General features: G+C 39.2%; 1 protein-coding gene across 1 annotated transcript in view; it reads left to right on the top strand.

Annotated features, from left to right (window-relative positions):
• The first annotated feature begins 8538 nt into the window (after positions 1–8538).
• Positions 8539–25068, top strand: part of LOC134220495 (protein phosphatase 1 regulatory subunit 3A) — an 84470-nt gene continuing 67940 nt past the window's right edge. Inside the window, exon 1 of the mRNA XM_062699560.1 lies at positions 8539–9611. The gene's annotated coding sequence lies outside the window, so the exon portion shown is untranslated. The remainder of the gene's footprint in view (positions 9612–25068) is intronic.

Here is a 25068-nt window from a genome sequence, read left to right as displayed (position 1 = left end):
TAGCAAGCCATGACTCTTCCTCTTTCTAAAACTGACGGTGGCACGCGACAGACGTATACAGCGACGGCTACAGAAGATTTCGGATCCTGCTGGCATCGGCGGCAAGGTGAATACAAGAACCCTGATCGGCGGATTCCACATTTGGCGATCCTGGCCAGGATTCATTGGCAATTCGTTAAAAAAAAGGAAAATGCCAATGAAAAACAATATTGGCTGCAGATTGGTAAGTTAAAAATTAATGGGTGCAGCATTCGAAAAAAAAAGAATTTTCGTATTTTTCGAAATGCGAGTTTTTTCTGGAGTGACACAGTGCGGGACGCCTGTGAGTATGTCTGCATTGAGGCGGGACGCTCATTGTAAAGAGAAGATTGAAACCAAACGGGATGTTTGGTAGGGACACAGTGCGGGACGCCTGTGAGTATGATTGCATTGAGACGGGACGCTCATTGTGAAGAGAAGATTATCAAACGGGATGTTTGGTAGGAACACAGTGCGGGATGCCTGCGAGCATTTCTGAATTGAGGCGGGACGCTCATTGTGAAAAGAAAAAAAGAAACCAAACGGGATGTTTGGTAGAAACATTTACAACAATGGAATGTCTGTGAGTATTCTTGCAATGAGACGGGTTTATTGTGAAACGTTATGGCCCCGGTGGTTCTTGCAATCCCGGAAGGGGACTAGCCTAGACTCCAAGCTGGTGGTCTGAACAAAGACAGCTTCCGGGGTGGGCGCAGAAGGCCTCTTTTCTCCAGGGTCCCAGGGCGTGTGAGCGTGAGGAATTTTTGAATGGTGGGGATCCTACCTAAAACACGGTACTTTAATTTATTGCGCTATCAAGGCGAGCGAGGGTGTTCACTGTTGGTCGGTAGAGATGTCGTTTAATACACCGAAAGCATCGCATTAGCTGCGCTGGTTATCGACAGGAAGATGGACTTGACGGTTACGGACACTGCAAGTTCGAAGACGTTCTGGTTTTTCTTGATGAGTATGGCAGGATCGTTGGTTCGGAACAACCCATGGTTTGGGTGATGGAGCTAGTAGCTCACACGAGGTAGCAGGATGACGATGATAAGATGACGGTCGGGTCACCTCAGTTGGCGGGAACCGGTAACGACGTCGCTCGATAAAGCGTCGGGCAGGAGCGAGTAGATTTCGATGCACTCTAGGTAGTAGGTTGGGCACGGAGATGCTTGAACAAAATTTCACCTGCCGGAACTTGGATCTGATAACAGAACGCCGACAACGGTGGCGCACGACGAAGAGTCGGGTTTCGGGTAAAAACGTGCCGGTGCCCAAGGGAGGTTGGGCGCGTAGATATTTCCACTTACTTTCATCGGCTGGAAACTGAGCCGGCAGCAGCCCGCAGGCTAGCACAAGGACGCCGAACGTTCGTTGGTTTGGGAAAGGCACGTAGATCCCGGAGCTTTCCAATTTGGAGATTAGGTACGTTATTGTGGTTGCAAAATTCCACTCACTCGCGATGACTTCCAATTCTTGGTTTCTTAGCGCGACGTTCGTACCAAATAATGTCTGTGGTTGGTAACAACCGATTTTATCCCAAGCAAGATTGGGAAACTTGCAAACTTTTTTGCTGCAAAACTTTCGGGTTAATCACTTCCAAACTGGTTGTGTGTCTTCTACCGAATTATCGTCGTTTTTGCCCTTCTTTTGGCTTTCTCAAAATCTCCTATAGCCAGGATTACCCAGTGTGGGTTAACGGCGAACATTTCCGCATCGCCGTGGTAGCTTACATTTGGTAGCCAAATCCAGCTGCCACCCACAGTGCAGAGATACACCGTTGATGTATCGCACACCGGTTTGAAATGACGGTTGCTAAATTTACAATAGTCTCCCTACATTAACACACTAGTCGTGCATTGAGTAAATGTTACCATTCGGTAACAATGGGAAAGTTTGTGTGAGAGAAAAAGAAAAACTAAATTCGACATCCAGTAGGAACTTGTATACCACACTGTAGGACGTCTGGGAAGAATTTCTGAAATAAAAAGGGATCCTACTGGGGTCGTGGGATCAAAGCCCACCGAAGGGGCGGTTACTCTCCAATACCTTTTCCGAACTCATGTTTTCCGAACACATGTTGTACATATGTATAATCGAGTTTCAGACATAGTAACTAATTAAGTGGTTTGAGAAGGAGAGATCTGACGTGACGTTCAGTAGAAATATTAAGTGTGACTGTACGTTCGTCAAACAGTTGAGAAGAAAGAAATTAAACGATTCAACAAATAAGAATGGACATATACCAACACTGTATATACAAGTAAAGTACCCTTTGCGATAAGACGAGCTATATTCAGAGAGAGGTGTAAGAGATTGAATCTTCACCATGAGACCAAGTTTCGAATCCTGTATGAAGTTATGCTCATTCTGGATTATTTACATGCACAGATGGAAGGTTACAAGTGCGTGAACATGCTACCGCTGATGGTTGATAAGATTAAACCGCAGACAAACAAATGTAACCCTCGTGGAATTTTCATCGTACACTGATTTACGGACTAATTCAAGTAATCATTAGTTGGTCAAGATATCACTTGTGGCACGCGTATCTGTATTGCTCGATTTTGGCGTTTGTCACTGCCGATATCTGGCTCATGATTTGTCCAAGCTAGTGAAAACAACGGGTATCGTTAGTGTTTGTTCGACGATGAATTCAATAAGTGAATGTTATGTTTTATATCTGGGATTGAGCTATGCGTTTGTATTTCAAATAAAATGGCCATGATAAATTTATATCGAAGGATGAATGTGGCGTGAAGATCACAAAATCGATAGTTTTGGAATTATTTGATCGCAATTTACATTTTAAAATGCTTCAGCCAACATGAGGTGTTTAGCATGACATTAAATCTGCTGAATATTGAGGAGGCGATTACTGAACTTCTGTAATTGATGCAAGTGAGGACTAAATACGATGAATCCTTAGGCTATAGCTTAGTTTGGTATATCAAACTACGTAATTCAATACGCAATCTTTTTGTTCTGATTTTTTTCTCTGGGGAAGAAGGGGAATGTGGGGTACGAGTAAATTACATTCGGCGTGTATTTGAAGGTATACCCCTAGTATGTAAGCAGATGAATTAACATGGATTCATTTACCCGTTCAATGATTGCCTTATGCACGATTCATCGACGGTTGTCGATCAGCGCATAGCAAGCCATGACTCTTCCTCTTTCTAAAACTGACGGTGGCACGCGACAGACGTATACAGCGACGGCTACAGAAGATTTCGGATCCTGCTGGCATCGGCGGCAAGGTGAATATAAGAACCCTGATCGGCGGATTCCACAAATACGTACTAACTCTTCTTAAACTGGTGAACAATGGTAGTGAGAGGAACACACGGAAGTTCTTATTACTGAACAAATTCTCTTGCTTGAAATGGTCTTGTAGACAGAGCTAAATCCCGGGTTTTCATTGTTTACTGGTGATATTCTAGAAGCAAGACAAGGATGTGCCTAGGGCTCCGACGCATGGTCAAAACAGTATCACTGTTCTGTTTTCTCAAGAAAGGATTGATTTCCTATTGATAAGGGGCGCGCCTTTAATGGGATTGCTCTCTATGAAGGGTCTAAATAGCGGGACCTTGTCATGGTGGTCTTGAGAAAACAAAACAACAACTGTATCGAAACCGATATTGCATTGCTTCTCAGTAGCACTGGAGTAATTCGACATGCACTTAAACACTAAGGATAGGGGAAGAGGTGGTAAAATGAACAGGGGTGGTAATATGAACAGTTGGCTATATCTATATTAAAACACTATTTAGGCGTATGTTAATCATGCACACGTTTTCCTCGAAATAAAATAATATTTTGGTTTTGAGACCGAACGAATAGCCATTGCTATCCAAAATATCAAACAAGGCCGTAAAAATAGGGTGTGGTGTAATTTTTAACCATTTTTCCGCAAGTTTAAATTCTTAATTAATTCATAATAACATTGATTCAAACCTGTTCTAACCAAAGCGGCAAATATGACTGCCTTCACTAAGATGCTGCAGGGGTAAATAGTAAAATTATTGGTTTGCATAGTTAGAGGAAGAGTCATTTATCACAAGGCACGTATGGGGGTAAAATGAACACTTGTATCAAACTTTCACAAATTTATCATAAAAGTTGTGCAATTGTGAAGCAGAAGCTCAAGAAACAAACCATATCAAATAACCAAGATAAAACTTTAAATATGTAAATTTAATTAAAAAATAACTGATATTTCAAAACTTTTTTCCTTCTTTTTATTATATTGTTAGTTAAGAGCTTTTCAAAAGTTATACCAGATTTTTCAAAAGGCTCTCATAATCTTTACTAGTTATAGATACAGTGCTAGAGTTAAAAAACGAAAATTAAATGTTTCAAAAGTGTTTTAGAAGCTATGTTCATTTTGCCACCAGGCAGTGTTCATTTTACCCGCACTATTTTTGTACATACGAAATTTCGATGTTTTTTATTTCGATGAAAAACTATATAAAACAATGTTTATTAGCGAAAAAAATGTTCAGTGCAATAAGAATATGAGTTAAATTGCTGAACCAAGTGGTAAAACTAGCAAATTATCCTCGTTTTATGATTGAATTCAACGCAAGTCCTTAACGTGTTCATTTTACCACCTGTTCCCTTATGGGTAACGCTACAATAGATCTAATAATTGGTCGCAGTGGCACACCCGAAAAGGAAAAAAAAAATATGGAAAAGTTTATTCAGATACATCCAAAAAAAGTGATTTGCACTTAGACGGCACAATTTACGATCAAGAACAATGATACTCATTCAGTTCTTGTAGAATTAAATACAGAATGTTATGCTGAAAACCGCGAGAAGTTTAGAGTTTATTAGGCAAAGATATTAGCATTTTACTGGAGTGTTGTAGGGGTGAATTTATTTCTTTTCAAAGGTAATAGAAACGAAATTTGGTCAAACCCCACTTCAGAGAAATGCTAATAACTTAGTCGGGCAAACTCTATCTTCTCGCGGTTTTCTGCATGACATTCTGTATAAAATTCTTCAAGATCTGAATGAGTATCATAGTTCTTCATCGTAAGTTGTGCCGTCCAACTGCAATTATCTGTTTTTGGATGTTTCTGCATACATTTTTGCATAGAAACTTCCAACAAGTTTAGCACCGCCCAAACGTTGACCTATTTGGCTGAAATTTTGTCCAGAGCATCAGAGCATCAAACAGAACCAAATAAGAGGGCGGCCCATCATAAAAATTTAAAAAAGTTTTTCCCATACTAATCTGAGCCATCAAGATCCGTCAAATGACTAGTTTGGGCGCTAAAACAGAAATGACCCCTTCTATAGTTTCTATAGCCAGAATTGTCAATGAATTTTATATTCATACATCGTTTCCCGATCTACAACCATGAGGAACGAGCCGTCGAATGACTAGCTTTGGTGCTACAACTGTCCCTATCTACAAGTTCACGTGGGGGCACCGCAGCGACTTCAGAATCCGTCTTTTTGAATGGTTTTTTATTCTTGTCGTATAAAAAACTTCTGGAATGTAATCATAGTAAGAGATCGGTCAAAAAGCTTGATTCAAAAGAATTTTCCTTTTAAAACTATCGATCGGCACCGATTCTAAACAAATGTGAAATATGGCTCACTTGATTCTGGTCCGATTTTAAATTTCTACATATGGTACCAATCAGAAAGAGCCCTACTTTATTTGTGGTTACTAATATTATTCTGTTTTTAACCACAACTAATCCTAATACCCACTACAAATTTACGGATCTGAACCTACCTTCGAAAAACCCGGTGGCCATGTTTGGTTCCATTAACATATCGTGAAACTAAATTTATAGTCCAGGCATACCTGAATTGTCAAAATCGAATAATAATTGACATACGGTATAAGGCTCAAACCTTATCCTATTATGCTGTGGTTGAGGACATTTATCAATTTAAATATTCATATATTGAAGATCTATCCGTAATTATGCCACCAAACGGCTTTCTTGCTTTTGGGATATTACGCTTAGTATTCAAAAACACCAATAATGGTTAAAACTCTATTATTTAATCCATCAAAAGTTTCGTGCGAAATGGACTTTATGTTCGGCCAATTATCCTAATCTCGGCTCTGGTGCTGGATGCTTTTTCGGCCCATGAAATATTGGTGCATTATTCACTGTAAATCGTTTGTATAAGCCGTAAGGTAGGCAATTATAATGTGCTGCTTCAAGTGAAAAACGTCAGCCGAATTTTGGCAACGAGTGTTCTAATATTGTTCAAATTTTGGTTAATTGTGTCACTATAGTAATGAAAATAGTGAACTTAACATGCAGGGTTGTTACGGAGATTCTGAAATATTTTCCGCGTCAAATCTGCGCCAACTAAAATCAAATCCGCGCCATTTCCGCGTGACATGAAATCCATTCCGCGCCAAATCCGTGCGATCCAAAACTAATTCTAAGCAAATATCGCAATTTCTTCTGAAGTAAAGAAATTATACAACTTTGTTGTAATTATTGATCACAAGACAAACTTATGTAGAGATTAAGGAATTAGACAATGCAGACCGGTTTTAAAGCAAAACTTTTGTAAAACAATTATTCGAATTCGTATCAAGAAACAAATAATACAAAATCTAACATACATTGCTTGGCAGAATAATTTGCGTAAACTTTAGCAAAATAGTTCGTTATTTGTGCGTTATTTATCCTTTAATTCTTGTTATTTATCCGACATCATTTCTAGTGGACATTAATTCGCAATAACCGTTTTACTAGATGTCAGCTAACATCTTCGAGAATATCTGCGGAAATTCATCATTTGTGCGCATTATCACCGCTAGGTGGTCACCGTTTCAAGAAATTCCGCTCCTCCTCATAAAATTTGTTTAAATATGGCAGCCATTCAAGAATGGCATGGACATATTCGAACAATAATGTTATTAGCCTTCAAACGTAAGTTTTGTTCACAACCTCAATTGCTAATGAAAAAAAAGCCCATCTAGATGGACGTAAAATCAATTTTCCAATAAACATCCTTGCAGAGGCGTCTTGTCCGCATGGGCAACCTGTGCACAGGTATCCAATTTGTCCCTAACATTTAAACTCTCGATAGATTTCTTGTCATTCTTATCCAAATATATATTTGGATTATGTGCATTTATCATATGGTTTGTACAAATTTGACAGATATTTTTAATAGGCGGCATGTGATATGAGGCAGGCAACTGAAATGCTGCGATGGGGGCGCGTTATATTTTACTCTACGATACCGAAACGCCGCACCGCCACATGTTCTCCACGCGTGCACTTTCAGCCGGGAACGGTTTGCCATGCATCATACACGCATTATTTTGTATGTGTAGGTCATCCGCTTTAACAGGAATCGGCGATGTATAGGTGGGCAAAGCGTTCTTCGTTGGCAGTGCACGGTTTGGTGCCGATGTAGAAAAGCACATCTGTAAATCGGTTTGGTGCCTCTAGTAGTGGGGCGTCATGGTCATTTTTTCAAATCAATGGTTTTCCGAAGCCATTCTGGATCCTGAACAACTGTGCAAAATTTGGGACCGATTGGTTGCTTCCTCGCTTTCCGCATCGCGTTTGAAGTTTGCATGGAAATTATTATGGCAGAACGTATATTTTTGCATTTCTACTACTACAGGTTTCAGTTCATCGTAAACCAAGTGGCACAAGTGGCACATTACATTACGTCCACGAAGAAAGTTATAACGCTTCGAAGATTGAGTGTTCAAACCGTATGGAAAAAAACGTTTATTCTGCCAGCACTGCCGAACTACGTAGACCATTAATTTAACTGAGTGTTATTTCAAAATAATCGATCTCATAGGGCTTTAGAGCTAATGGGAGCTTTCCGGAATCATTTCACAAAGAAAAAAAATCCAACAAGAAGGAAAATGGGTTTTGCCCTTCGATAACCATAGGTTGTCCAGTAGTTATTCTTAGAAATAATTTGAACTAGATTTAAAAACATACCGTTCCATTGAATATTTATCTGTCATATTGAAAAGCATAACGATTCTCAAATTTTTTTATATAAATTTTTTAAATAAAAGCATAACGATTCTCATTTTTTTTTAAATAAATCAATAATTTTGGTATTGACATTGGGGCGTTGAAAAACTAGCATTATAATCACATTATATAATCCTACTATTTATTTCATATTTTAATTAATTGATGAAACCATTTTAAAGCATCTTTTCAAATAAATTATTCAGATTGTTGAACTTTTATAAATAATCCATTCTCAACGGTACGTATTTATTATTATAAATTCAAACATAATGGTGATTAACTTACTTTCGCAGAGCTCTACAATATAATTCCACTGATAAAATTTGAAAATTTAAATTTAATTTAGCACTGATTTACGGTACCTCATTAGTTCGTAATCCTGCTCAGGGCTCGACGCTGCGGTATAGAAGTGAGCATTGAGAGAATCACTGCGAGCAGCCAGCAGCAGTGCGGCAGTAATATGTGCATCGGTCGACAACGGCAACGACAGTCGCGACCAAGTGGCGTTTCAATTTATTACCGCATGTCGCGGAGCAGGTCGCATTCAGTCTTCGATAAACAGTCGAAGCGCACGGACATACTCATACTCAACTGTCCAGCTGAGAGTAAAGAAGGTTCCTCTAATATATTGCTTAAATCCGGCATCACATATTTTTAAATGCTAGTACCTAACAAGTTGCCACAATAAGCAGGGACAGTGCGGATAGTATTTGAGGAGTATAGTCATAGTCTGCAATTTTTTTGAATTATTCGGCGAAGGATCGCCGGTTATTCGTCAGATCAACAAAGTTTCACGATCCAGTGCCACAGTATCCCATGCGTTTCACAATCTGTTTATCGGTTCGCCGGCAAACACAATATCAAGAGTCTTATCAACAAGTGTGAGAGATGAGAAGAGAATATCTCTCGATAAGGGACGCAATTTGGTAAAGTGTACAAAAAGAATAATGCCAATTGGTTTAATTTGGCGAGAAATCAAGTGATTTGGAGAATGAAGTGAAATACGTCTTTTGTTAAGAAGAATACCCTTTAGAAGTTCGAATTGGTGAAGCCATTTGTTGTGCACAAGTGTAGTGATTAGGCCGCATAAAATCTTTTTACGTGTCAAACTTTGTCCAAAAATCTTGAAAGTAGTCAAGTAGCGACAATTTGTGAAAATCTAAGTGGTGTACTGTTTTCTGATGTCTAGAAAGAATCCAAGCAAACGGGAAACTTTCTACACGACCCGCAAGCCTAGCTAGCTAGCGGCTTTTCCTGTGTGGAAAAAAAATCGTCCCGAATAAGATTACTACTGTGAAAAGCCGGTCTGTGAACTTTCTAAATATACTCGGTGCAAATCAAATAGCAGGAAAAAATCTGCAAGCGTCTGCCCTTTAGAAGGAAAGAACACCGTAAATAGGAGAATCTAACTGAGATTGCAAGGGTCAGGCAGTAAAAATATTTGATCCAAATCGAACGCCATTCGTTGGGCGAAACATATCAAAAGTGCTGCCAATTCGTGGATCCTCCAATTTAACCGGCCTCGCATTTTTCTACATCTATCAGAACCGAAGCAGGCGTTTCTCGCGTTCACAAGAAATTCCACAGCGATTTGAGGTGAGTATCATTTTGCATATGTACATTTTATGCCTACTTGGACCCCCTTGGAGTCGTTAAACATAACATTGGTTTGTCCATCAAAGCAAACATATCGTTGACAAGCATCGCTATGCATGTTTGCAAACATTGAAACGTGCGTGGGTAGACGTCTACCACGTCAGCAAGAGGCCGTGTCATTTATGCCTGCCCGTGGCATAAAACACTGTACCAGCAGCATTAATGCGACCAGTTCAAATATTGGTTCGGGGGCGTACCTAAACGAAACGAAAGTTGTCGTCAAACAATCACCAGCTGCACTGACTGGCTAGCTGACATAGTCTTAGAAGAGAGCTGGTGGTCGGTCTGCAGAGCTGCATGTCATTCGGCATGGTGGGAATGGTGGTACATATGCGTGTAATGTTGCCATGGTGCAAGCATTGAAATCTCTGTACAGTGCTGGACGAAGAATGCTGACTGATTTTTTGGTTTCTGATTATAACAAAAACTCTTAAATCCAATTTTAGGTATAAAAATAATAAGGGCGAAGGTGAGAACCTTTAAGCTTTTCAAATTGAAATTGTTTATAAAATTTAAAACTTATGCCTAATTAAAAATTATTTATGTTTGGTTTCAAATTTTAACAAAAACTCTCAAATCCAATTTGAAGTATAAAAATAATAAGGGCAAAGGTGAGAACCTTTAAGCTTTTCAAATGGAAATATTCAAAACAAATTCCTAATTAAAAATTATTTATGTAAAGTAAAAGTGATTGTACATTACGGAAAAGTATTTTTTACTTATCTATTTATTTTTATCACATTTCAGTATGAGCTGAAAATGTAAAAAATGAAAAGTAAGAGTTTCAGAATGTATGTGACTAATGCAATGTATATTTTTTTTCTTATGCATATTATCAGGTTTTTGCCTAGAAATCTTAATAACAAACAACATTATTTTTACACATCGGCGGTTTTGTGCAATACAGGCACAACCCGAAATACGTAAATTTATAGAAACGACGTTTTCATATTTTTGCATAAAATCCTGATCCAACGGATGCCCTCCCCAATATCCAACTCCGTAGTACTTATGAGGGTGTTGCTAAGCCTGTGGCCTCTCTTAAGTAAGTACCAAATCAACATTTCCTTACGGTAAATATGGGCGTGGTCAGGAGTAGTAATCCTCATGCTTTTGTTATTTATATTTGAGACTGGATAAAGGACCTCTTCCCTTCTTAGTTTCTGAGAGCATTCTAAATATGGATTTCGAAGGAAAAGCATGAGTATCACTATAGTGTCTAATCTACGAATTACCCCGTAATAATACTAATGCTAATGTTTAAACAAGAAACTTCAATAGTTTTGTGATTTTTTTGAAATCCATAGATATTTCTGCATGTGTTAAAAAAATGAATCAGTTTTGTATGCTTCAGCAAAGACTTGAAGGAAAGGATTTATACGAACTTTTCTAAAAACTGTCTAATTTTAAATAAGTACTATTTCCATGCTTTGTCATCAAAGTGAATGGTTTTTATATGTACCAGAATTTGTCCAGCAACAGCTTGTTATCCTTGGGATTGGCATCCATTACCGCCTGGGTCACGAACTGGCAGCGTTTAGGCAGCGTGAAATTCCCAAAATTTCAAAGCAACTAAATCGTGACCAAAAAACGTAGCGTTAAATAGCGCTTGAGCCATCCTACAACAAAAAATGATACAAAAGGATCACGATGTTGATATTTTATCTGTGTACTCCGAATTATTTTCCAAGACTTCAATGACATACTGCATGTATAACCAGTCTACGGATCATTTGGTCTAATGACTTCCAGTTCTGCTTCACATGTAGACGGTCTTGGGTTTAATCCCCAGCCAGTTCCAATTCTACAACTTCATTGCATCCCATGGGTTTTAGGTGCTGAGTTGCGTGCGTTTCAACTCACGATTGATTCACACAATTCAGTTAATGAGTTTTGAGATTTTGAGTGTTTCGATAATTATTAAAATGTCATTTTTAAGTTTATTTCACGTTTCATTCTTATTCGGGCTGAAAGATAAAAAAAACGTTTCATTCTTCAAATGAGACAGACCCTATAACTAAACATTACTCAGAAGAATGAAAAAAATGTGTCTATTTCCATTCGGCCAGCACTGTTGCCATAAAGAAAATATTAGCCCAAACCCTTCGCGCTTCACACCATCGCGCATCGATCGTACCCGCACCGTGCACAGCAACGACGATGGATGGCCCTTTTGATCTTGTTAGCTGACAATCGGCTAAACTAAAAAGTTTTTAGGGTATTGGCATTTTTGAGCCTTTCGAGTTTCGGATTTCTCTCACGTTCGTTGCATCACCGCCGCCGTCGCCGTCCTGCAGTCGCCGCCGTCACTTGATTAATATATATAAAATGTTCGGCTGCCTAGGAAACGGGTTTCTAGTCCCCTGTGATCCAGCTAGGCTAGGAATGCACTTTTACGAAGGAAGCAATGAATGACTGCAACAACGCAGCTTAACCCAAAAGGGGATTCGGTTTTAATCTGGAGGTTCGATCTTGAGCTTATTCGATTTAACGGAATGAGAAATGGTGGTGGTAAAGAAAAAGGCTGGAATTTTTGTTTGCATGTTCCAATAGATGTAAGCTTCGGTGGTAAACGCTCTTTAATCAGATGTCAGGTTGACGTTGACTGCAGGAGGCGCTAAATGGTGGACCTACCTAATCACTGATTCGTGTTTGTTTCGAGGTAACTTAAATAGAAATTAATGTTTCAACATAAAGTGGCATACTAGTTTCTAGCTGTCAAGTCATTGATTAATATGATTATTATTACATTAGGTAGGATTCCATCCACTGACTGGTTCACCTCTTAATCAAATTATTTTATAAGGCAGGATTCCAGCTACTGACTGGTTCACCTCTTAATCAAATTATTTTATCACAGACTGTGATTTTATCATCTATTCGTATCTGTTTCAGCATTTAAACAAACTTAGACCCATGAATCAAATGATGGCCCTCGCTCATTGATTGATTTACGGAATTTCGAGACCCTTGGTGGCACCTTTATTGAGCGCACCTTATCTTACTATTTTACACTTCAAGAACAATTTTAATCTATTTAGCGGTATGCAGGAAGCTTGGGCCTGAAGATCTCTCCAAAGATTTGTTGAAACTTTGTGATAAAGTTTGAGTATTGGTCAAATATGTAGAGAATCTTTCATACTGAAAATTATTTACGGTCGTCTATAAATAAGGTCACGTAGTACATTTGAAAAGCGTGACAAATGTCATACCAACTTTGGATGTTTTATACGAGTGACGTGAGAGGAAGGGGTCAGGAATCATGTTTATGCTTACATATGAAAGCAGAGAAACTCCAGTGTTTAATCAATTTAATTCTTTCCATTATCATCGTTAATGAAAACTAAATAATGGAAATTGATTAGACTTGTCATGTAATTTTGTAATTTACTGATAAGCAAGAAATGGAATACATAATTATTGATAGATATTATGTATCGAGATGACATGACTTAAATTAAATTGTCGCGAAATTACGAAATAATGCTTTCTTCAATAAAAAAAAAGAAGGATAGGAAAAAAGATAGTCCCTTCTATAAGTGAATGAATCTGCCCGGTACAACGTCCTCTTTAGTTGATCGCATCTGCCCGGTAAAAAGCAAAGGGAAGAGGTATTCATACAGAATCGACCCTAGTTTGCCACTCCCCGATTTTGTCTACCCCCGATTTTATCAAATTTTCGGCCCAATTTTATGACCCCAAAATTTTTTGAAAATTTTAGCGTTCTTTTTATTTTTGTAAATAAAACCGCAAACAACAAAGATTTTTATGAAATAACTTTCACATATTTCGCCTTCCCAAGGCATACACTGATTCATATTTGTAAAACAAAAATTAAAAAATTGAAAATATTTTTTTTCAAGGGTGGGGGGGTGGTGATAAAATTGGATATTACTGTAGTTAAATAAAAAAATCGTCTACTTGTAGTAATGCAAAGAGAGGAGATCATCCCTTCATTAAAGGAACGCGTTGTTCAGGTGTAATAAATGGTTGGTATGGGGCAATTAAATTTTTCAAAACTGATGCAAATCGCGGTATGACATTTGATGGATTTTATCTTTTACATAATGGGTTATGGCGGAGTACTTTTTTTTTACGAAACGCCCTTTTGTGGAATGTCCCATTTTGCAGACTTAAACTTAGATAAACATGGTGCAGAGTATTAGCAGTGTTATAAAATTTGATTGCCCCATACCACTCTTTATTTTACATGGCGAGATTACCGGGAGGAACTACTTTTTTAATGAAGGGATTATCGCTCTTTCTTTCATATTATTGGAAATGTGTTTTTTAGATAAACTATTTCCTCATCCCTTCGGCTTGTTCCACCAGGCATACGGGATGTATAAAAAAATACACAATTTAATCACTTGGTCTTATACCTGGCAGATGCGATGATTGAAAGAAGGCATTATCTTAGCTCTTTGCTTTTTTTTTGTCCATTTAAGGACAATCCTCACAGAATACAAATTCAAAAGTACTCGTGTTTTCAAGGGCACACCACTCAATACGGAAGCAACGCACAACGCAATTGACACCCTGAGATGTTAATGTATAAGCAAGTAACTTACTCAAACCTCACATTCCCCTTCTTCTCTAAAAAAAAGTGAAAAAATCCTTCAATATAGGACGCAATGATTTTTTCCTAAGTTATTTACGCGAGACGACGATGAACATTGACCATGTTGCATTTGAGAAACCGATTAATTCCTTCGAAAACTGAACTCGAAAATAAACTTGTCTTAACATGGTTTTTAATCGCAGAACCACGATATGGAAGTCAATAGAGTGTATCGTTTTAAAATTTAGTACCTAGTGTTATGATATTGATCTCTCAAGAAACATATAGATTGCATACGACAGTTCTCCATATCTCTCAGATTTCGTTAGAACTAGCCTAACTGGTAGACTCATGTACACTAAAGCCGCCAAGTGTATTAATATCAAACTGATTTTGTTTTATCCAAAATCAGAACTCACCTTGGGATTTTCTAGATCGTCAACTCTATTCTCGGCAGTCTCCCAGACGCGTCTTGTGGTATTCCAATCAATTTTCAGCAGTCTTTTTCCAATCAATGTTACAAACGCCCTTTTTGATTTTTCAATCCACAACCAGTCTTCCAGACGCGCTTAGTGTTTTTCCATACCACAATACATTTTCAGCGGTGTTCCAGACGCGTTTTGTGATTTTCCAAACCACAAACCGCTTTTTTAGCGGTCTTCCAGACGCGCTTTATGATTTTCCAAACCACAATCCATTTTGCACCGGGCTTCCAAACGCACTTAGTGATTTTCCAAACCGTTTTCCAGCGGTCTTCCAGATGCGCTTTGTGATTGACCAAACCAAACTTACAGACGCGCTCTGTGATTTTTCAAACCAAAATCCATTTTTTAGCGGTCTTCCAGATGCGTTTTGTAATTTTCCGAACCGCAATCCGTTTTTCAGCGGTCTTCCAGCCGCGCTTTGTGATTAACCAAACCACAACTAATTTTCCAGCCGTCTTACAGACGCGCATTGTGATTTTTCAAACCAAAATCCATTTTGCACTGGGCTTCCAAACGCACTTTTTGATTTTCCAAACCACAATCCGTTCTACAGCGGTCTTCCAGATGCGCTTTGTGATTTTCCAAACCATATTCCGTTTTCCAGCGGTCTTTCAGACGCGTTTTGTGATTTTCAAATCACAACCAATTTTCCAGCGGTCTTTCAGTCGCGCTTTAGGATTTTCCAAACCACAATCCGTTTTCAAGCGATCGTGCCGACGCACTTTGTAATTTTCCGAGCCAAAATTCGTTTTCAGCGATCTTCCAGACGCGCTTTGTGATTTACCAAACCACAAACAATTTCCCAGTGGTCTTCCAGACGCGCTTTGTGGTTTTCCAAACCACAATCCGTTTTTCAGCGGAATTCCAGACGCGCTTTGTGATTAACCAAACCACAAATCATTTTCCAGTGGTCTTCAAGGCGCGGTTTGTGATTTTCCAAACCATAATCCGTTTTCAGAGATCTTCCAGACGCGCTTTGTGATTTACCAAACCACAAACCATTTTCCAGTGGTCTTCGAGACGCGCTTTGTGGTTTTCCAAATCACAATCCGTTTTTCAGCGGTCTTCCAAACGTGCTTTGTGATTTTCCAAACCACAATCCGTTCTACAGCGGTCTTCCAAACGCGCTTTGTGATTTTCCAAACCATAATCCGTTTTCCAGCTGTCTTTCAGACGTGTTTTGTGATTTTCCAAACCACACACCGTTTTCCAGCGGTCTTTCAAACGCGCTTTATGATTTACCAAACCACAAACCATTTTCCAGTGGTCTTTTAGACGCGCTTTGTGGTTTTCCAAACCACAATCCGTTTTTCAGTGGAATTCCAGACGCGCTTTGTGATAAACCAAACCACAAATCATTTTCCAGTGGTCTTCAAGGCGCGGTTTATTATTTTCCAAACTATAATCCGTTTTCAGAGATCTTCCAGACGCGCTTTGTGATTTACCAAACCACAAACCATTTTCCAGTGGACGCGCTTTGTGGTTTTCCAAACCACAATCCGTTTTTCAGCGGTCTTCCAAACGTGCTTTGTGATTTTCCAAACCACAATCCGTTCTAACCACAAACCATTTTCCAGTGGTCTTCGAGACGCGCTTTGTGGTTTTCCAAACCACAATCCGTTTTTCAGCGGTCTGCTAAACGTGCTTTGTGATTTTCCAAACCACAATCCGTTCTACAGCGGTCTTCACAACGCGCTTTGTGATTTTCCAAACCATAATCCGTTTTCCAGCGGTCTTTCAGACGCGTTTTGTGATTTTCCAAACCACAAACCGTTTTCCAGCGGTCTTTCAAACGCGCTTTATGATTTACCAAACCACAACTAATTTTCCAGCCATCTTACAGACGCGCATTGTGATTTTTCAAACCAAAATCCATTTTGCACTGGGCTTTCAAACGCACTTTTTGATTTTCCAAACCACAATCCGTTCTACAGCGGTCTTCCAGATGCGCTTTGTGATTAACCAAACCAAACTTACAGACGCGCTTTGTGATTTTTCAAACCAAAATCCATTTCTTAGCGGTCTTCCAGATGCGTTTTGTAATTTTCCAAACCACAATCCGTTTTTCAGCGGTCTTCTAGCCGCGTTTTGTGATTAACCAAACCATAATCCGTTTTCCAGCGGTCTTTCAGACGCGTTTTGTGATTTTCCAAACCACAAACCGTTTTCCAGCGGTCTTTCAAACGCGCTTTATGATTTACCAAACCACAAACCATTTTCCAGTGGTCTTCCAGACGCGCTTTGTGGTTTTCCAAACCATAATCCGTTTTCAGCGATCCTCCAGACGCGCTTTGTGATTAACCAAACCACAAACCATTTTCCGGATGGCTTCAAGGCGCGGTTTGTGATTTTCCAAACCATAATTCGTTTTCAGAGATCTTCCAAACGCGCTTTGTGATTAACCAAACCACAAATTATTTTCCAGTGGTCTACAAGGCGCGGTTTGTGATTTTTCATACCACAAACCATTTTCCAGCGGTCTTCCAGACGCACTTCGTAATTTTCCAAACCACAATCCGTTTTTCAGCGGTCTTCCGAATGCTTGTCGATCTTCCAGACGCGCTTTGTGATTTACCAAACCACAAACCATTTTCCAGTGGTCTTCCAGACGCGCTTTGTGGTTTTCCAAACCACAATCCGTTTTTCAGCGGTCTTCCAAACGTGCTTTGTGATTAACCAAACCACAAATCATTTTCCAGTGGTCTACAAGGCGCGGTTTGTGATTTTCCTAACCATAATCCGTTTTTCAGCGGAATTCCAGACGCGCTTTGTGATTAACCAAACCACAAATCATTTTCCAGTGGTCTTCAAGGCGCGGTTTGTGATTTTCTAAACCATAATCGGTTTTCAGAGATCTTCCAGACGCACTTTGTGATTTACCAAACCAAAAACAATTTCCCAGTGGTTTTCAAGACGCACTTTGTGATTTACCAAACCACAAACAATTTCCCAGTGGTCTTCAAGACGCGCTTTGTGATTAACCAAACCTCAAATCATTTTCCAGTGGTCTTCAAGACGCGGTTTGTGATTTTCCAAACTATAATCCGTTTTCAGAGATCTTCCAGGCGCGCTTTGTGATTTACCAAACCACAAACAATTTCCCAGTGGTCTTCCAGACGCGCTTTGTGGTTTTCAAACCACAACCCGTTCTCCAGCGGTCTTCCAGACGCGCTTTGTGATAATACAAACCACCTTGCCTTTTGATTTTTTAAACATCGAATATTTTAATAAATTAGCACATTAACCCCTTGAATTCAACTCATCTCATCAGCGTCTGGCAATTTTGTTGATGAAAAAAGTAGCCTAGGTGAGAGGCTGAAGGACTGTTTATTAAAAACCAAAATTCACATTAATAAAGATTTGAACAAAAATATCATGAGTGAGTAACTTGCTTTCGTATAGGTATTTCACTTCAAATAAATTGATCATAAATCAAGATCAGAGCAATTTTTGGAACAATAAGTAGATTATTAAATATATGCGTTTTATCTAAGATTTAACATCCTGGCAATTATGTATTCTGGCGTTTGGTTTTCTGGGAAGAGGCTTTCTGCCGATTATCATACAATCGTTTTGAAGTATGTTGATTAGGGTGGCTCAAAAAACACTTTTACAATTTTTTTGATGGGCCGCCCTCTTATTCGGCTCTATTTGATGCCCTGATGCTCTGGACAAAATTTCAGCCAAATCGGTCAACGTTTGGGCGGTGCTAAACTCGTTGGAAGTTTGTATGGAAAAATGTATGCAGATACATCCAAAAACAGTGATTTGCAGTTGGACAGCACAATTTACAATCTAGAATCTTGATACTCATTCAGTTCTTCTAGAATTAAATACAGAATGTTATACTGAAAACCGCGAGAAGATTAGAGGTTATTAGACAAAGATATTAGCATTTTACTAGAGTGTTGTAGGGGTGAATTTATTTCTTTTCAAAGGTAAAAGAAACGAAATTTGCTCAAACTCCACTTCAGAGAAATGCTAATAACTTAGCCGAGTGAAATCTAATCTTCTCGCGGTTTTTTGCAGAACATTCTATATTAAATTCTTCAAGATCTGAATTAGTATCATGATTCTTGATCGTAAATTGTGCCGTCCAGCTGCAAATAACTGTTTTTGGATGTTTCTGCATACATTTTTGCATATAAACTTCCAACGAGTTTAGCACCGCCCAAACGTTGACCGATTTGGCTGAAATTTTGTCCAGAGCATCAGGGCATCAAATAGAGCTGAATAAGAGGGCGGCCCATCAAAAAAAATTTAAAAAAGTTTTTCCATACTAATTTGAGCCACCCTAATGTTGATAGAGGTTCGGAATCGTTAGCGAACTTAGTCGAATCAGGAAAAATCCAACTTAGTTGAAATCCGCCCCTGGAGTTAGGTGGTAGACTATTATTGGACCAATCTGAAATGAATATTTTGGTGTATCGCCATGGAGCCAATAAAGCAATCGAGGTAGAAGCAATGGAAATGGAAGTTTTGTATAACTAAGGAAAATTTTATATTTATTTAATGCTTCTACCGTGTTTCCTTTACTGGCAAGTACTTATTTTTAATGGAAAATCTCAAATTTTCGGCAGTTTGGACCCACTTCTGGCTCAAGTCGATGGTCGGAATCGAAAATAACGTATGACCAAATGCGACCCTAACGGTCTTTTTTGGACGACATGAAGTTTATTTTATGAATAAAACGAGCAAATTCATATCAAACCTACACAAAAACCACTCTACTACTGCCCAGTATCAGTCTTTAGAGCCAAAGGGCTCTTCGGGATTTGGTCAACCGGTTGCTTATGGATGTAATCCCTGAAGGAATCCACTAGGAAAAGCTAAATCCATTCAAACCATTGAATTTGAGAGTAAATTCTCCTCACTGCTATGAAACATTACGGTTCCGGAAGTGACCCGGTGGCCGTATAGGCAGCGAAAAATGGAACTTTTCCAACACGGCCAACCGCACCCACCGGCGCTGACTTAATCTAAGTATGCTAAAGGCTTCAAAATTATGGGGACAAAATCTGCAATCCAAATTCCCGAGTGAAATATTTTGATATCAAACACATTCATCGAAAACATTTTTGGAAAGTATAGTAACGACCTTACTCCATAAACGGAAAAGTTTCTGATATTTAGATGATTTCTTGTGTTGCCTTTTACTGTATTTCGAGGATAGAAAAAGGTTTTGTGTGCGTTTTTTTTCGGTGGGTAGAAAACTGATCACTGCTTTCCAAAGTTTGAACGTTTCGTTTCGATGACAAGAAATAAAGCGATTTTCGGGTCGATGGAGAATCTTTTTTGTGGCGAAGAACATCATTCCCTCATCACTCTTTTCTCTAGAACTAACCTTGCAAGAATTAACTAACCTACTGAATGAAATTCTTTGTTTTTCATTATTTTTATGCCTCATTCACATGAAATCAATCAACGCAGCCATAGTATGAATACGAGTCAGAGATGATTGCATACTTTCTCATATTTAGCTTTTCAATATTTGCAAGTTCCGCCAATCAAATGGATTTAAAAATAATCCTCATTACTCATAATTTAAATAAAACGTAATTGAAAGGTGATCATCTTTCTACGCTGTGGCGTAAATAACTCTATCGCAGCGGTACACCGAGCGGTGCTAGGAGAGGGCTTTGCTTTTGGGCGACCTTACTATCATCGGAAAGGTGAAGCTGCTGATAGCAGTTAGCCACAAATGGCGGCTGTTAATATTTTTTGTAACACCCCAGAAAAAAAAAGTTGCACACGAGGTCGAGCGAACTGAATCATTCGACAGGTAAGTGACCGGCAATATTCTAACCCAACGCTACTCCACAAAAATAGATGGAAGATTTTTTTATTTCTGGGACAGAGCCACAGCGCACTGTCCGGATGGCACACGTTGCAACCGAGCAAAACAGCGCTCACCGGGTTCTTGCTCGTTTTGGCGATAATGCTTTTTGAGGCGATCGATAGATGACGTACCGATTTCTACACTGATTTTTTAAATCCTATTAAACCGTTTATTTTTTCTCTTTTTGACCAAGATCTATTACATTTTTGAAACCGTTACGTAATTTGTGAATTAGTTAATTCACTGGTAAATTGATTCGCGCAGTACCTCTGCAAAACAAGTCGCAATTCTTAATCAATGAGATGGAATGAACATCCCGGTGAGTGAGCGAATGAGATAAAGTAGCCGTTGACTTTAAAACGTCCTCATCATGGCAGTTAGTCAGTGGCGTCGCATCGCAGCTGGGGAGCTACTAAAAAAAGAGCATGCTCCGATCCACGGGGCCGACAATTTCCTATGTTGTTTTTTTTTGTTTGCCATTGATAACAACAACACACGGGATTTCTTTGCATCGTATGCAGCTCAGCGCATCGTGCATTTAAATTGTTGGATTCCAGGTCTGAAGCGATGAAATATACCTATTTATAAACTAATCGAACTTAAAGCTTAAAGGGTTTATGATGATTTTATTTTTCGTTTCTAAAACTAACATAAAAGTGAAATCAACGGACCGTATTGAATTGCACCTACTCTCGCACCACGCAATCATCCGCCCTTTTGGGTCATGATAACGGTGACTGTCCCGCTTCCGACGTCGATGGCGACAAATGAATTAATTGTATCTCAATTAGCAACGCCCTTCGCCGCGACTCACACCCAGCATAGCACTAATAAATGGGCAAATACCAGACCAGCGCGATCGCGACGAACAACATTGTATGTGGCAATCATTGAGTGCAGAGGATTTACAACACTTCTCCACGCAATCAAAGCAAGTCGTGATCCACTGCACCGCGAGGACCGAGGTGGATCGCAAGCAAAGCATGCTTCACGCGTTCAGTAAGGGAAGGTAGTCAATACTTGAACAGCTTCATATCTTTCGAGCACTTTCCTCTATGCCGATCTTGATTGAAGCCGGTCCGTTTCTACGACCCGACAGTAGAAATCAGAGGAGAAAATTAACATAAAATACATTCCCAAATGCATCCCACCGACGACGCACGACGGGTTCGTCGCCAAGGTCCCATAAAAGGAACCTCGGCACACCGCCGAAAGGCGACTATGCTGCTGCACAAAAGAGACTGCCATAAGCCATGGAAGAATTATGGCCCGGCCCCGTTCAATTGATTTTATGCTGTGTGACGGAGTGAAACGAGGAAAGCATAGCCTCCTACGCGAACGAAGACCTGTCTGGCCGGGACCTGAATCAAGGCTTGAAAAGGTGCAGATTAGTTGCGTGGGCCTTTGGAAATTAGATCGAGAACGAACGTATTCATGTCTGGTAGGTGGAAGGAAGTTGGTCATAATTCAATGAGTAGATGCCTACGTTTTTTCGAATTCGTTTGATGAAAACTATATGGTGCAGTTGTTCCATTTTCCATCGTGCGTTCCCATAGCTATTGAGCGACGGAAGAATTAAAAAAGAAACTTCTTCGTCTCTTTTTTTTCTATCGTGTGAACTCACTTCCATCAAATACATATCAAGAAATAAAAAATATATCCATCCCCTTTGCATTAGATAGGATAAATATGGATGTGGAATACAGGTATAAACCGCAACTAAAACTACTTACTTTATGATTGAAGCATTAGAGTGCGATGCCTACGTACTATTGTGACAGTCTGGCTCTATACAACCGCGTGTCAAGTTAATCTTAAAACAATAAAAAAATTAAAGCTGTGAGATGGTTTTAGTTTTTCCAATATATTACAAATTTATGTGAATTGCAATATTGAAAATTAATTGATTCGATTAAACGGCAAATGTTATGCAAGTACAATCAATTAAATAATTGTAAAACTATTTCAAACAAACTAATATCAAACGAATAGGCGCCTGGGACCAAAAAATATTGAGTACCATAGGTACGTGCGTAATTATCCGATCACAGTAGGCACGTCACCTGGCTGACTAACGGATCGCAACAAAAATAAACAGGTTCGAACAGCGGAACTACCACATGTGAAGGACCTTCAACCGGTCAACTTCCTCTCTGGCGGTGAGTACGCAACTCTCTCAAATCAACAACAAAAATCTTCATTATAGAATCCGTATCGCTGCCAGAGTGACATATGTACTAACGTTAAGTCAGTCGAATCAGCATCTGCATGACAGCTTGAGCAACGCGACTGATATTGAATAATTCATGAGGGTAGCTTCCTAGCGTGTGCGCAGTGCGCATACTAGGAAGTCGTGCTTGACACACGAGCTGCACTAAACTCACGAGACCCGCTATGCTGTGATTACGAACAAATAGACTAAACTCTTCTTGTAACATAGAAATGCCAATATTTTCCACTTTGACGTATGTCGATGCTTTGGACAAATTTGGATCGATTGGAAGCGTCAACTACTACAAATACTAATAATAAACGAAACAAACATATTATGTCTACCTGTCTGTGATAGTAAGTCGAGTACGATTGCATACTCGCGTGCTGTACCTAATGTGTCGCTAAGCGACCGCTAATTGGGGCCATTGTCCCGATAAAACGAAGTAAACAATGATCGCGTGGTCGCGACCGCTGATGGTTTTCTATGGCAACCAGCTGTTGTTGCAGGTGTAGTACGCTCTCTACAGCTTGCTGTGATTATTGTGGAAGAAATCTTAAATTACATGTCAGTATTGCCATGAATATCTTTTTTAGATTCTCGCGGCAACCTTACTCTTCAAGATTTGACCACCAGCTCAAGCCTCAAGATAGCCGTCGGGTTTGATGAAATGAAGGGAGAAGATCTATTCGGGCAATACCCTTATTGCCGTCACAACAGCCACTTTCCAGACAAACTACTCGATTTTAAGTTTAGGTTATAATCTGTAGTTTTATAGTGTTGCACAAAAAAGCTAACCATTTGGTTTAAATGTGACTGAGTAATGAAGGTTGGGAATGACAATGCTACCCATTTAGACCTTCCACCTACGGAAGATCCAAAGTAACATTTATGGTTTAATAACGCTCTCGAAAACTATTTTTATGTTCTACAAGACCAGCACGAAACTCGTTACTGGAGAGCTATCATAAAATATAATGGAAAACGTGGTGTTTAAAAAAAAAATACCAGAAGTGGTTGATTCAGTTCACAAGAAACCAGCGGGGTAACTACGAGGTTACTTTACTGGAAAGGTTACAGAGTGAGTCTAGCATAATTATTGAAAAAGTGGTTGCCTATAAGAAAAAGGCCCTTCACATTTCCTACAAATTGAGGGCGACAAGTGAATACGACGCAAAAATGATCGACTCTGTTGTTTTAATTAATATCTCTTGCACTTAAATTAGCCACACCCAAGGAATTTGTATTTCCCCCCAAAAAAGATAAGGCCCATTGGTACAGGCGTGGTTTTATTGATTTTGATAACTATACTATGGTTGCAATTTTTGTTCGTTCCATATCTACGGAATGCTGTTTCGTTGCTACTCGTTTGAACATCGAAAGCATTTCAGATAACGAGTCCGCCTTTTCGATAAGTGCACCGTAAAGTTATGGAACAGAAGACAAAGCAGATGTTTACGCGACGAAGCGTTCGATATCATAGCGAAAGTGGGATACATGGCTTTTCAGTGTTATACGATTCAAAGCAAGTGTGGACTATGGATCGCGTATGCGCATTCTACATACCGTCGGGACGACATGGTCATTTATAAATATCACCATAGCACAATGAAATGGATAAACCTTGGCCGCGAGATAGAGTGGTCAGTAGAGTGTAAACCCAGAACTAATATAACTAGCATTTTATTAGCATGACATTCCCCACTGGGACATTGCCGCCTCACAGCTTAGTGCTCATTCAGCACTTCCACAGTTATTAAATGTTCAAATGAGCTAACGTACACAACATCTTATACCAAACCACCAGCATTATTTTAAATTTAATTGTTAAAAACCTAGATGCCAAATTAACATACACTTTTCTTTAATTTAAATTACACGATTGAGGTCTTTACAATCGTTTGTTATGAGTGATGGGAGAAACTGGAACCTAGACTTTCTTAGCATTATATGGCCACAAAAGCATATTAATTGCAGACACCTAATGCTCAGATTATTGGATCCGATCATGAGGTATCAGCATCATACAATATTATTTGTTCAGTTGATCTATCATACAATGAACAAAGGCATACTAAGAATTTTTGAAGAACAAATATTTTGATTTACTGTACTATGGAATATGTTCAATCCAAGTAATGCAATAAAAATAAAAAATAAACTGTTTTTCAAATTCAAAATGTTGAGCAAACGTACATATGTTGAATTTGTATTTAAAAGCAAGCAAAGCCGTTGATTTTTTACTTACTTGCTTACTTATGGATCCTGTACACCTCCGGTGATGGTGCAAAGGGCCGACT

Source organism: Armigeres subalbatus, chromosome 3 (genome assembly GCF_024139115.2).
Source record: "Armigeres subalbatus isolate Guangzhou_Male chromosome 3, GZ_Asu_2, whole genome shotgun sequence".
Taxonomy (NCBI): Eukaryota; Metazoa; Arthropoda; class Insecta; order Diptera; family Culicidae; genus Armigeres; species Armigeres subalbatus.
Note: the sequence above shows the minus strand (reverse complement) of the source record. Positions and strands in the feature narration are given on the sequence as shown.